Below are 13,410 nucleotides of genomic sequence, written 5' to 3'. Positions count from 1 at the left end.
CACATTCTAAGCAATAAGCATAGTTTTGGCAGTATGGTGATTTAAAAGACAGTGGCAATTACTTCAATAACCACTGTTCTTTATCAATGCAAAAACATTTATAAGGGCTTCAATTTTCTACAATTTATTTAGTACATGGTCATATATGGTGGGGCTCAATGGTGAGCGCCTGGAGGCCGGGCCTACACCCATGGGGCTCAGCTGGGCTCAGCCCGAAGAGGCAACGTGGGTCCTCCTTCCCATGGGCTCACCACCTGTAGGAGTGGCCAAGGAGGTTGGGTGCAATGTGAGTTGGGTGGTGGCCAAAGGTGGGAACCTTGGCGGTCTGATCCTCAGCTACAGAAGCTGGCTCTTGGGACATGGAATGTGACCTCTCTGAAGGGGAAGGAGTCTGAGCTATTGCGCGAGGTCGAGAGGTTCCGGCTAGATATAGTTGGGCTCACCTTGACGCACAGCATGGACTCTGAAACCAAATCTAACTGAGAGGGGCTGGACTCTCTACCACTCTGGAGTTGTCCCCGGTGGGAGGTGCTGAGCGGGTGTGGGCATACTTATTGCCTCCCGACTTGGAGCCTGTTCATTGAGGTTCACCCCAGTAGACGAGAGGGTAGCCTCCTTCCACCTTCGGGTGGGGGCACGGGTCTTAACTGTTGTTTGCGCGTATGTGCCGAACAGCAGTCTGGACTACCCACCCTTTTTGGAGTCCCTGGAGGGGGTGCTAGAGGACACACCTTCTGGGGACTCCCTTGTTCTGCTGGAAGACTTCAATGCTCACGTGGGCAATGACAGTGAGACCTTGAAGGGCGTGATTGGGAGGAATGGCCCCCCCTGATCTGAACCCGAGCGGTGTTTTGTTATTGGAGTTCTGTGCTCGTCACAGATTGTCCATAACGAACACCATGTTCAAGCATAGAGGTGTCCATATGTGCACCTGGCACCAGGACACCCTAGCCCTCAGTTCGATGATCGAATTCGTGGTCGTGTCGTCGGACTTGTGGCCACATGTCTTGGACACTCAGGTGAAGAGAGGGGCGGAGCTGTCAACTGATCACCACCCGATGGTGAGTTGGCTACGATGGTGAGAGAAGATGCCGGTCAGGCCTGGTAGGCCCAAACCTATTGTGAGGGTCTGCTGGGAACGTCTGGCAGAGTCCCCTGTTAGAACTAGTTTCAACTCCCACCTCCGGCAGAACTTCGACCACGTCCCAAGGGAAGTGGGGGACATTGAGTCAGAATGGGCGATGTTCCGCGCCTCTATTGTTGAGGCGGCTGACCGGAGCTGTGGCCATAAGGTAGTCAGAGCCTGTCGTGGCGACATTCCCTGAACCCGTTGGTGGACACCGTTGGTGAGGGATGCCGTCAAGCCAAAGAAGGAGTCCTACAGGACCCTTTTGTCCTGTGGGACTCCGGAGGCAGCTAACAGGTACCAGCAGGCCAAGCGGAATGCGGCTTTGGTGGTTGCTGAGGCAAAAACTTGGGCATGGGAGGAGTTTGGGGAGGCCATGGAGAATGACTTCCGGACGGCTTTGAGGAGATTCTGGTCTACCATCCGGCATCTCAGGAGGGGAAAGCGGTGCAGTGTCAACACTGTGTATGGTGGGGATGGTACGCTGCTGACCTCGACTCGGGACGTTGTGGGTCGGTAGGGGGAGTACTTCAAAGACTTCCTCAATCCCACTAACATGCCTTCCAATGAGGAAGCAGAGCCTGGGGACTCAGAGGTGGGGTGGGCACCCCCCCTCCCATCTCAGGGACTGAGGTCACCGAAGTGGTCAAAAAACTCCTTGGTTTTTTTGGGCCCCAGGGGTGGACGAGATATACCCGGAGTTCCTAAAGGCTTTGGATGTTGTAGGACTGTCTTGGTTGACATGCCTCTGCAGCATTGCATGGACATCGGGGACAGTTCCTCTGGATTGGCAGACCGGGGTGGTGGTCCCCTTCTTTAAGAAGGGGGACCGGAGGGTGTGTTCCAACTACAGAGGGATCACACTCCTCAGCATCCCCGGAAAAGTCTATTCGGGGGTCCTGGAGAGGAGGGTCCATCAGATAGTCGAACCTCGGATTCAGGAGAGATAGTGTGGTTTTCATCCTAGTCGCAGAACAGCAGACCAGCTCTACATCCTTGCCAGGGTCCTGAAGGGTGCATGGGAGTTTGCCCAACCAGTCTACATGTGTTTTGTGGACTTGGAAAAGGCATTCGACCGTGTCCCTTGGGAAGTCCTGTGGGGGGTGCTCCGAGAGTATAGGTTACCGGACCCCCGATAAGGGCTGTTTGGTCCCTGTACAACCGGTGTTAGAGCTTGGTCTGCATTGCCGGCAGTAAGTCGAACCCGTTTCCGGTGAGAGTTGGACTCCGCCAGGGCTGCCCTTTGTCACAACTTTTATGCACAGAATTTCTAGACACAGCCAGGGCGTTGAGGGGGTCCGATTTGGTAAACTCAGGATTGGGTCACTGCTTTTTGCAGATGATGTTGTTGTGTTTGTTTCGTCAGGCTGTGATCTTCAGCTCTCTCTGGATTGGTTCGCAGCCGAGTGTGAAGCAGCTGGGATGGGGGGAATCAGCACCTCCAAATCCGAGACCATGGTCCTCAGCCGGAAAAGGGTGGAGTGCCCTCTCGGGGTTGGGAGCGAGATCCTGCCCCAAGTGGAGGAGTTCAAGTATCTTGGGGTCTTGTTCACGAGTGAGGGAAGAATGGAGTGGGAGATCGACAGGCAGATCGGTGCGGCATCCACAGTAATGCGGGCTCTGCATCGGTCTGTCGTGACGAAAAAGGAGTTGAGCCATAAGGCAAAGCACTCAATTTACTGGTCAATCTACGTTCCTCCCCTCACCTATGGTCATGAGTTCTGGGTAGTGACCAAAAGAACGAGATCACAAATACAAGCGGCTGAAATGAGTTTCCTCCGCAGGGTGTCTGGGCTTTCCCTTAAAGATAGGGTGAGAAGCTCGGACATCCAGGAGGAGCTCAGAGTAGAGCCACTGCTCCTCCGCATCGAGAGGAGTCAGATGAGGTGTTCCGGGCACGTCTAACCGGGAGGAGGCCCTGGGGAAGACTCAGGACACGCTGGAGGGATTACATCTTTTGGCTGGCCTGGAAATGCTTCAGGAGAAGAGCTAGTAGAAGTAGCCAGGGAGAGGGAAATCTTGGAATCTCTGCTTAAGCTGCTGCCCAGGCGACCCGATCTCGGATAAGTGGAAGATGATGGATGGATGGATGGAGGTCATATACACAAATGTGTTTTTAATTTTTTCCTCCTGGCCTCTAAGTGTTTTTAATTTTTTCCTACCTGGTCTCTGAGACCAGTCACCCTTCAGGGGGAGGATATGAAAGTGGTGCAAATTACTGAAAAAACAAGATGAAAAGTTTTGATAGGTTGCCATGAGGTTAAAAAAATGTTATGAACCATTGCTATAGAATGACCGTAATATAATACATTTCATAGTGCTATGGCAGAGAACCTACTCGACATCTAAAACTGTTAGGAACAGACAAACCCCTGTACTGTTGTTAGTAAATTTATTCTACTCCTAGATATTTTTTTTCTGTTCATGAGGCTTAAATATGTCAAAGGCCAAAGTTATAAGCTTAATTTTTACTTGGGTATGTTTTTATTTTTGTTTGAGAAACATTTCTTTTTGTTAACTGTTAAGTGCATTCCACTACCATTTTAGAATTGTAGCGGATAGTCAGTGGTTTTCTAGGAAGCATTTTACAGTTGCTTGGGACTGCCTCCCAGAAGGCACTATGATTTGTATTATAATGACTTGCTTATGAATTCCACCACAGCACCATTTGTCCTTTGTCCAAGATTATAGATTTAACCTGTGAACGAGTGTTATCTTAGTGCTTTACGCTCTAATTTAATGATAATAACGCAAAGCTTTCCACCACTTGATTCGTTCCTCAGTCTTAGTGTTTTGGCTTCAGTGCTTTTAATGACTCCTTCTAACACTTGTTTGACTACAATAACAGTTAAGCCCTCTGGTTTTTGATTAGCAACCCACAGTCTATGTAGAAATCTGTTTTTTTCTAAGTTCTTTCTCAAAAAGCACACATACATCATGATCTAATAAAATCTAGCAGTTGCCTTTTTTAATTTTGCTGTCAAAATTTTTGCTTTTCAAAAAGAGGGTAGATGTAAATTAAAAGGTAGGCAGAGAGTGCTGCAGTCCAAATGAGGCACTTCGAGCAATTGAATCTGGCATAAGAAAAACTAGCATAATTTTAGTTGAACAGATTTGGAACACATGTGACAAAGTCTGAAAAAGGCAAAGGAAAACCTTTGAGTGTAAAGACAGTAGAGAAACATACATATAATTCACAACATATTCTTCACTAAAATTCAAAATGCAAAAAGAAGAATAGAGAACTCCGCAGTGGATAAATAAAAAGCTAAAAGTAAAATGGCAAAAAAAAAAAATCAAAAAGAAAAACGAAAAACAAAACACGTTAAATGCGTGCAAAACAAATAACTTAAGTTTTCAGACATTACTAAACTAGGTAGAACAGATCGTTTACAATCAGATGAACCAATACAGATGGATTTGGACAGAATTAAAATTACATCAAATTTATGGTTAATAACATTTAATATAAATACATGTAAGGAATCTGCATTTTAATATCAATAAGTGGTTTAAAAAAATTAACCTATATTTTATTGAAAGAAGACATAGTGGATTATTTACAATCTACAGCCAGACACAGTTTAAGCTAAAGGAGGTTATGTTTAAGTTAAAAAACATACTCGTGAGGCCTCATCTACAGCATTTGTTATGTCAAAGAAAATAAGGGGCAGATTACTAGATTAGATTAGATTAAATTAGATTAGATTCAACTTTATTGACAACAAAATGCAGTTTGACATCTAACCGGAAAATGCAAATAGTAGAGTAAGGTGCAATAGACAATGGGTGCAAGTAGTACATTAAAGTGCAATAGACAGTAAGGTGTAATAAGGCAGCATACAAATGAGAATATATATCTATATGATATTTGAATTTACTGGTAGTAGCATATACAAAGAACAGTATGTAGATATGAATACTGATCAGTAACATGATATGACATGACATGATATAAATAAATATAGATGTGATGTACAATATATGTATATGTGAACAGGTGAATGTACACATAGAGTACAGTCACAAACATGAACGTAATCAAACATTGTCCAGTGATGCGTTTTTACAAAGTTCTAATCAGCTATACAACATATTCTCATAACTGTATTGGAGAAAAATAAACGAAAATAGTAATCATAATACTACTAATTCACGAAATATGGGAAGGCAGAGAGTGTCACAATGCACATACGCTGCCGCCATGCTGTACGAAGGTGACTGGAAGAAGTGAGGTCAAAAAGCACAAGACAAACATTTATACCTGAAAATCTGTCCAATCTAATATCGATCCCAAATGAAAAAACAAAAATCTAATTCAAAGCCAGAAAAAGGATCTAAAGCACTAATAATGAACAATAGCAACAATAATGCAACATAGTCTCCTAGTTTATTGACAAACTAAGAATGTGCATGGTGCCTACCTTTTTTCTGTTGCATAGCAACCGATTCTTAAAATAGTGACTCCTAAAAAACAACAATGGTGCTGGAAAAACAAGTAAAAAATATGTAACTATTAAGCAAATATTTTTCAGTCAGAACTCTAATGCCAAAATTGGGTTCTGTAACCCAAGAAACCTATGTTTTGAAATACAATGTAACTAAAAGAACTCAGGGAAATCAGAAATTAATTCAAAATGCACCTGTTTTATAACTGTAGTTGTACTCTTCATGCTTCAATACAGATGTAGCAGTGCTAGAAAAAGTAAAGAGAAAAGCAAATATGTTGTTTCTAGTAGTATGAACTATGAAGAAAGAGTTGAATCTTCTCAATTCAAGAAAAACAGAAATTAAGATATATTATAACTGAAGAGTGTAAAATTATGAAAGTTATTATGGTGGATGTCAAAAATTCATTTAACACTGGAATTCCTGAAGCCTATGAAAAAAGTCATAATGCCGGGCCACCTTAAATTCCTTCTCACCTCTTCATCAGCGTCTTTGTTTTGCAAATGTGTCAATCAGCTCAAGCAGCCTGCTATCCCGTCCCCCACCAATGCAGCTGAAGTTGTCTCAGCTCAGGGGGGTATTTTTCGTACGTGGATTAGTCGTTTAGCCGGATGTAATTGTTGACGATTTGGCATGATCCTGGATCTGTCGGTTTTTCGAAACTCTTGCTGGAAGTGTTGTCATAGCAACACATCCTAATCCTCAAACCTGCTTGGAGAAGGTTTGTTCTATGTAAACAAGGATTAGTTTACACACGTAATCGGTGACGGTGCGTGGAAGTCATCCAGTCATGGTTTCGCCGTTCATGAATGAGCGACCAATTGATATTGGTGCGCAAATTATATGAAGAGAATTTCATATAGAGAGGGTTTTACGCGATCGGCAAGATCCTTTATTGCTCCTGGAGGAAATTCTTTTCGAAAGATACCGCTTTAGCCAAGGGGGAATATTGTACTTCCAAATTTATTAGCACCTTATATTCGAAGTCAAACTAGGAGAAGTCGGGCTCTCACAACCACACAGACAGTATGCATTGCTTTGAGGTTTTTTACAGGCGGCACTTTTTTATATACTGTTGGTGATGCAGAAAATCTAACTAAAAGTGCAGTTTGCCAGGCAATTCGTAAAGTCTGTTTGGCTCTGAAATATTTCCTTCGGGTTTTCATAGTGTTTCCTGGACACCTGTGTGTGCAGACAATAAAAGAGGCGTTTCATGCCATTGCAGGTAGGTAATACACAGGCTAAAACACCCACAGTTCCATGAAGAATCTCAATCAGCCTAACATTCTCATTACCAGGATTTCCAAATGTGATTGGGGCACATGGGACTGATCAGAGTGGAGTTTGATCAAACATTATTTGGAAAATGTACCTCTCCTCCTGATGAATAATCAGACACAGTGTCTTCATCAAATATTTGACCCTTCGTCAATATTTCGTTGGTCAGACACAGGTTCAAGGGATATGATATTCCTTGCAACTGACCCAACAAAAAAGAGGGCTATATGGAACATACCTATGGCACACATGGAGGACAAATATATGCAATGACCATCCTTTACCTGAAATGAAGTGACCACTGCATCCCGCCACTGGTTCTGAGGAGGAGCTTCCCCCTGGAATGCCCTCAGAAACAGGGCGATGGGCATTTTGCTGGAGAACCAACTCTTCTGCAGGGGTTAGATGTGGACCGTGTGGACCTCCACCTGTTTTTTGCTTGTCTGCCTTCTTATTAGCTTTAAAATTAATGTTTTTTATATTATATATGATTATTTATGTCAACAATTCTTTAAATAGTTATATACCAATATTTACCAGTTTGAAGTATATTCTTGTACTTCACTTTAACCTGTTCCCATGTTCTCCTTGTGCTCACGTTTAATCTGGAATTATGACATATTAAATAATAATTAATCTGACACATAGGAAATGAAACGCTGCATTCAGTAAGTACAATGCACACTACTTAGCGTTTAATTTGTCGGCCACTTTTTGCCAGCCATCTTTTCTGGTTTGGGCGGCTTTTGCAGTGTTACCCCTTGTGCATATTAAATCTTGAAATTCTTCATGCCTTTCGAATAAAACATCTTGCGCCGCGTGTGTGAAAAAAAAATGTGCCCGTTCTTTCGTCATTTTGTTACAGCCTATCAAAGACTTGCTGATCATGTTTTCTAGACTCAATATATATGGGCTTTTCACTCAGCGTGGGCACGCGCATTCATCTCGTATGATTAGATCCATCTAGACTAATCTAATACATGGCTGTGTTTGAAAAACCAACCTATCCCGGATGAGTGTCACCGGCATTAACTCATCCAAGATGAGGCACCTGATCTCGGATGATTTAAGCGACGTACGAAAAAATACCCCCAGGTCTGTTTATCTGGGTGTGAGGTGCCTAGAATTGTATAGTGTAAATAATATAAAAATATCATTATTTGCAATACATACATGTATTACATGTATACAGCTACAGGTATACAGCACAAGTATACAAATAGAAAAAAAGTTTGTGCAGAATTTTTCATTGACACACAAGGAACCATAGAAACATGGAATAATTACCAAATAATGACGTAGACATTAACCTTCAAAAGCTAACTCAATGTCATTTTGGAATTAAGTGGATCAGATTGAGAAACATTTGGGTTAATAGTGTATTCTAATCAAAATCATTCTACTGTTCTAAGATGGCTTTGTCAACATTTAAAGACACTGTAAAAGTTATGGTAAGATATAAAACTTACTTAAAAAAGCAATGTTTTAGTTACAAACTGGCTACATGGTGACAGTTTTACTTTTCTTTCATGAAAAGTACAAAACTTTTTCTTATTATTTTTCACTTCTAAAGTTTTGAAAACATTAGCAAATAAATTAATATCAGTGGGCAGCATGATGGCACAGTGGGTAAGGAACTGTGAATTTCCACCTCACAGCACATGAGCAAAATTCATTTCCAGGCTGGGGTTTCTTCTGAATATCTAATATTAGGTTTTACAGTTTATTGTATGACATTAAAACTGAATTGACTCAGTTACAATATATGGTTTCCCAGAAGATTTTCATACATGGATTTCTGTCAGTTAACTCTAGTTTCTTTGATGTGACAATAAACATACATTAAAAAATGTATGAGCTTCGAGACAATAAAATCAATACGCTTGTTGGATAAGGTACATAAATTTTTCAGTTCTATGTATCAGTTTAATCTTCACAGGCCATTTTAACACATATTGGTTACCTACAATCAGAGAGGTCATCATTTTTCTATTTTTTAAATTAGATGTTCATTTTACTTCTGGGCTAGAGGAAAAAAAAGAAATTGGATTGTACAAATTACAAAAGAAAATTAGCAATGGAAATGTACAAGAGTACTCCATTTAGATCAGATAATTGCTTATGGGTTATAAAATGTGTTAATTACTATCCTTAGGATAACTAAAGACATCAACCTCTGCACGACTCTGTTCAATTCGGACATCTAGGCTTTGTATCCTTACCCAAATTACCATGACTTGCTATTGGCAACAAAAACTAAAAATGTTACATTGAAGAAATTAAAACCCTTTGTACAAATTTTATTCACATTAAAATGACAAAAACTAGATTCTTCTTTGTTTAAGTCAGAATGACATGACGCTTCACTGACACCACTTTCACTAACCAACGAGCTTGTTCCTAACATTCTGCCTACTGTTGTTTTCTCTTTAAATTTATGAAGTTATCTTATTAGTTACAAATTACATCATAATTTCTTAACTATTTCACCATGTTAAAAAATATCAGTTACATATTTATCCTGCTTATGATGTGTATTTATTGTTAATTTCAATATGTGGAATTTGTAATACATCGACAGATAAGTCAATACTTGTATTGTCTCCCATGAATGCAGTACAAGTATCCATGTATACAAGTAAAGAGATTATGAACTGTCATAGAATTAAACCACAAGAAAAATTCTGATAATGCTTGAAGTAAGAAAGGATAAATACTGTCAGTTTTTATTGGGTAGACAATCCATTAAATTACCTTTTACTTAAATCAGTAAACTCTGATCACTTATAGAAATTTAAAGGTGAATAATGTGTAAAACCTATTTAATTTTCTCTCCTTATTTGGAAAAATTGTAAATGTATTGGTTTTTGTTTTTGACTTACATTAATGAAATGCAGGAAAGATATAGTAAGGAAACAATATGATACTATTTAGGTGTTCCAGTCATATGTACCACAACTTATCCATCCAGCTATTTTCTGAACATGCTTATCCCATTACAGGGTCAAGGGAAGTTGCTTATCCTAGCAACATATGGCACATGATAGGAACAATCCATGGATGAAATTTCAGTCTATCAGCAGAAACAACCTTTCAGTTTTCTTCAATGAACTTGTACTAAGCCAATATATAGCTGATTTACCAAACTGTCCAACACTGGTTCCTGCAGCTGTAAGAAAGCTGGGGTAGCTTCTATGGCTCCATGCTGCCTATTATTGATACATTTAATCTTCTTGAAATTTTTCCTTTTTTATTTTTAGCTCATACTTTGTCTTATACAAACATGTTGTACTGAAATAAACTATCAATTACATACACCTGTTTGATATTGTTTGTTTGCATTGGTGGTTGTGTTTTATCCTGCCCATAATTCTTCATTAGCTGTTACCCAGAATGAGAGTTCTAGATTCTGATTATCTGATTCATCTAACAGATAACTAATTGACTGATACCTAAATGGTTAAAAGTATAATAAGCCAGATCCTACACCTGTTACTAACCAGGAATTCATTGTAAAATGTTGTTTGATAACCATTTGCATATTTAAATAATGGTATTTTAGTTCTTGACATTAATTTATGTTCAGTTATGTCTGTCTATCTATTATATTCTTACTGTAAACTGGTTTAGTAACACTTACTGCATTCCTTTAGTTGAGGCCATACCAGATGGTTTTACTTTTATGTATAAAACAAAATATCACAGTTGGAATCATTTTGTCTAAGGAACTTTATATTGTTTCTAAAATGTAGGTGACTTTGCACCATTTGAGGTCATCATATTTGCTATTAAAATAAATTCAAGTACAGCTGTTTTACTATTTCAAAGAACTCCTGGAGTCCACTGTTTTATTAATGTTCGAATTTATCAACCTTTGATATTGCCCTTTCTGTGGCGGTGGGGGGATGGTATAGCAGGCTACTTGCTGCTTGTGTTGATCGAGACATTTACAAGACAAAAGACGTTGACAGAGAGGTGCAAAGGGATATAAGGTGGGCTGGGTTTACAAGTTTTTTCGTAGGCTTTGGTAATTCTAGTGTTAAAGCTTTTAGGCAGAGCTGTCTATCACCAGAGTGTCTGATAAGGTTTCTTATTTTTTTTTCTTTTTTTATATCTTTTTCTCAAATTTTCTTTTTCCTATTACAAGTTTTGAACACTACATAATTCGTTTCTGCACATTAATTTCATAAGAGATTAACATTTGGCACTGTTGATTTTGGTTTTCAAGGGAGCCACCATTTTCTAGCATCTTTGTATATGTTTTCTATGGTGCTTGATACTATTTGGATGACTGAAGGGTGTGACCTGTGGATTCATCAAGTGTATTGCTACCATGAAAATGGCCACAAGGAAGATTAGAACGACCATAAGAGGGCACCACAAGATCAGTGACAACACAAGCAAACGGTCTGTAACTCAAAAGATTACTTAACTAAAGACACAAACTCAAGACACATCTTTTAGTCAAAAGCACAATAGAAAATTAAATAAAAAAACCAGGAAAGATTAGTTTTTGGAAAAAGTTTGCCTACAAAGTCACATAATGCCAGCTCCTAGCTGTTGTAATTATTAGGGGCACCAAGATGACAACATAATAAGCTGTGTTTAAAGACCATACTATCAGCAAGGAAAAAAGTCATGTACAATCGAACTTTATGTAAAGTAATGCAAATAGCAGAAATAGCCAAAGGTATAAGACAGCAGAGTGGAATTCCATTAAACTGAAAATATGCATTTTTAAATCAAAATGAAACAAGTACAAAACTACAAAACATATGTAAAACCCTTGTGAAACTATTCACTAGTGTAAAAATCATAATCAGGTTAACTGTATGAGGATCTGTACTACTGACTTCCTGGTTTTGAATTTTGGATACAAACAAAATGCTTTTAAATTGATGTGTTCTTTTGTGTTGGATTTTTTTTGGTAGAAGTAGTTCTTTCATTGTTTTCTGACGTCGATGTTTAGTTACAATTCTTGGCTTCGTTAAGTGATAGGGCTTACTTTTGGTTATTGAAGTTATGCTTGGTGTATATTAACCATTTTCATTTTCTGGTCGCTATTTTCCTCTGTTTCTGCTTTACCACAGGGAAAATACAGATTAGCCGGTCAGTTATCTGTGTGTAACATCACGAGGCATGGAATCCCACATGTGCCATTTAGCATAAAGAATAGCCCAACCCAGCGCAAGAGAGACTCCCAACACTTGGATGCTGAAGACACTGTCTATGCATCAGCCAGGCTGCTGACTCTAAAAGCCTCCCAAGATAACTTGTCCTCTGATAAAAATGTTACCTTTATCTTTATGGAAAGTATTATTTAAGCTTTCTGACTTTAAATTAAGGGTGTATTAATGCTTTACATCCAGACATTAATATTATTCACTATTTTCTACCATTTATTTGCTATAATTCTATTAAAAAAATTGCTTTTCTGTTAAATTTCTATACTTTGAGTGGCTTGAGTGATTGAAGTAATAAAATAGATACAGGGACCTGATCTGGGAAGATTACCACTGTCTTTCCCATAGAGTTAGCACTCTGTGGGGAGAAATCCCCAACAGAGCATAACAGGGTTGGAAGTAATGCATTGTTGGGTAGTAAGTGGCATTAATCAAGGTGTATCAGCCTTCTTGAGTCTAGGTTATTGTTGGGGACCAAAGAGTTTCAGTTGTTAGGTCTATTTTATTTACAGAGAAACTGTGAAGGTGTTTTAGCCTCCAAGTGTCTAGGTTATTTTCGAAGACCAAGGTATATCAGCCTTTAGGTCTAGGTTTAGAGGAAAATTTACCCTATAGGGCAGGCTCTGGCACAGATAGTCTAAAAAATTAATTTTAATTTAATAGTGTCTTAAAGGTTATATCTGGGAACATCTATGTGTTGTTTATGCTGAAGCTAGTGAATCCCTGTTTGGAGTACTGAGCAGAGATAGGCTGTGCAGGCATCATTCATAATTAGTGCTTAAGTGGATAGTGTCTGTTCTGTGTATGTCTTAGGCTTGGAGTGCAAAAGTAGGCCAACCCGTAACGAATTTGGTAAGCTCCAATAATCTCACAAAAAGGTTTGACAAGTGAACACTTTTGGGGTACTTAAAAGGAAGTTAAGAAGCTAAAGCTTTGCCAGTGAATAGTTATTTATTTTATTTTTTTGCTTGTGTTATTTTGTGTTCTTCTTTTGTTTTTAGTATGTAAAATTTAATTTTACTTAGCATCCTAATGCACTATGTAAACTGCTACATTTTTAAAAACATTTTCCTGTACTTTTTTCAAAATCAAATAAAATTGATATTTATTTATTCAAAAAACAAGTTGAAAAGTCAAGATATTTTATATAAAACGATTGTGATGCTTATCAGAATGTGACATTCATATTTAACTATTAGGATTAAATTTTTCTTAGAGAAGTTCTTGTTCCAGTGAAGTGATCAATTTATAATATGATCCTCTACTGAAATGATTAATTCAGTCTGGATTTTTTTTTAATTACATCATAAAAACAATGTATTTCATTTACTTTTTAAACAATTTTTAAAGGTCACAACCACTAAATATTGCTGG

The sequence above is a fragment of the Erpetoichthys calabaricus genome, chromosome 2, assembly GCF_900747795.2.
Source record: "Erpetoichthys calabaricus chromosome 2, fErpCal1.3, whole genome shotgun sequence".
Lineage (NCBI taxonomy): Eukaryota > Metazoa > Chordata > Cladistia > Polypteriformes > Polypteridae > Erpetoichthys > Erpetoichthys calabaricus.
This window is presented reverse-complemented; position numbering follows the sequence as displayed.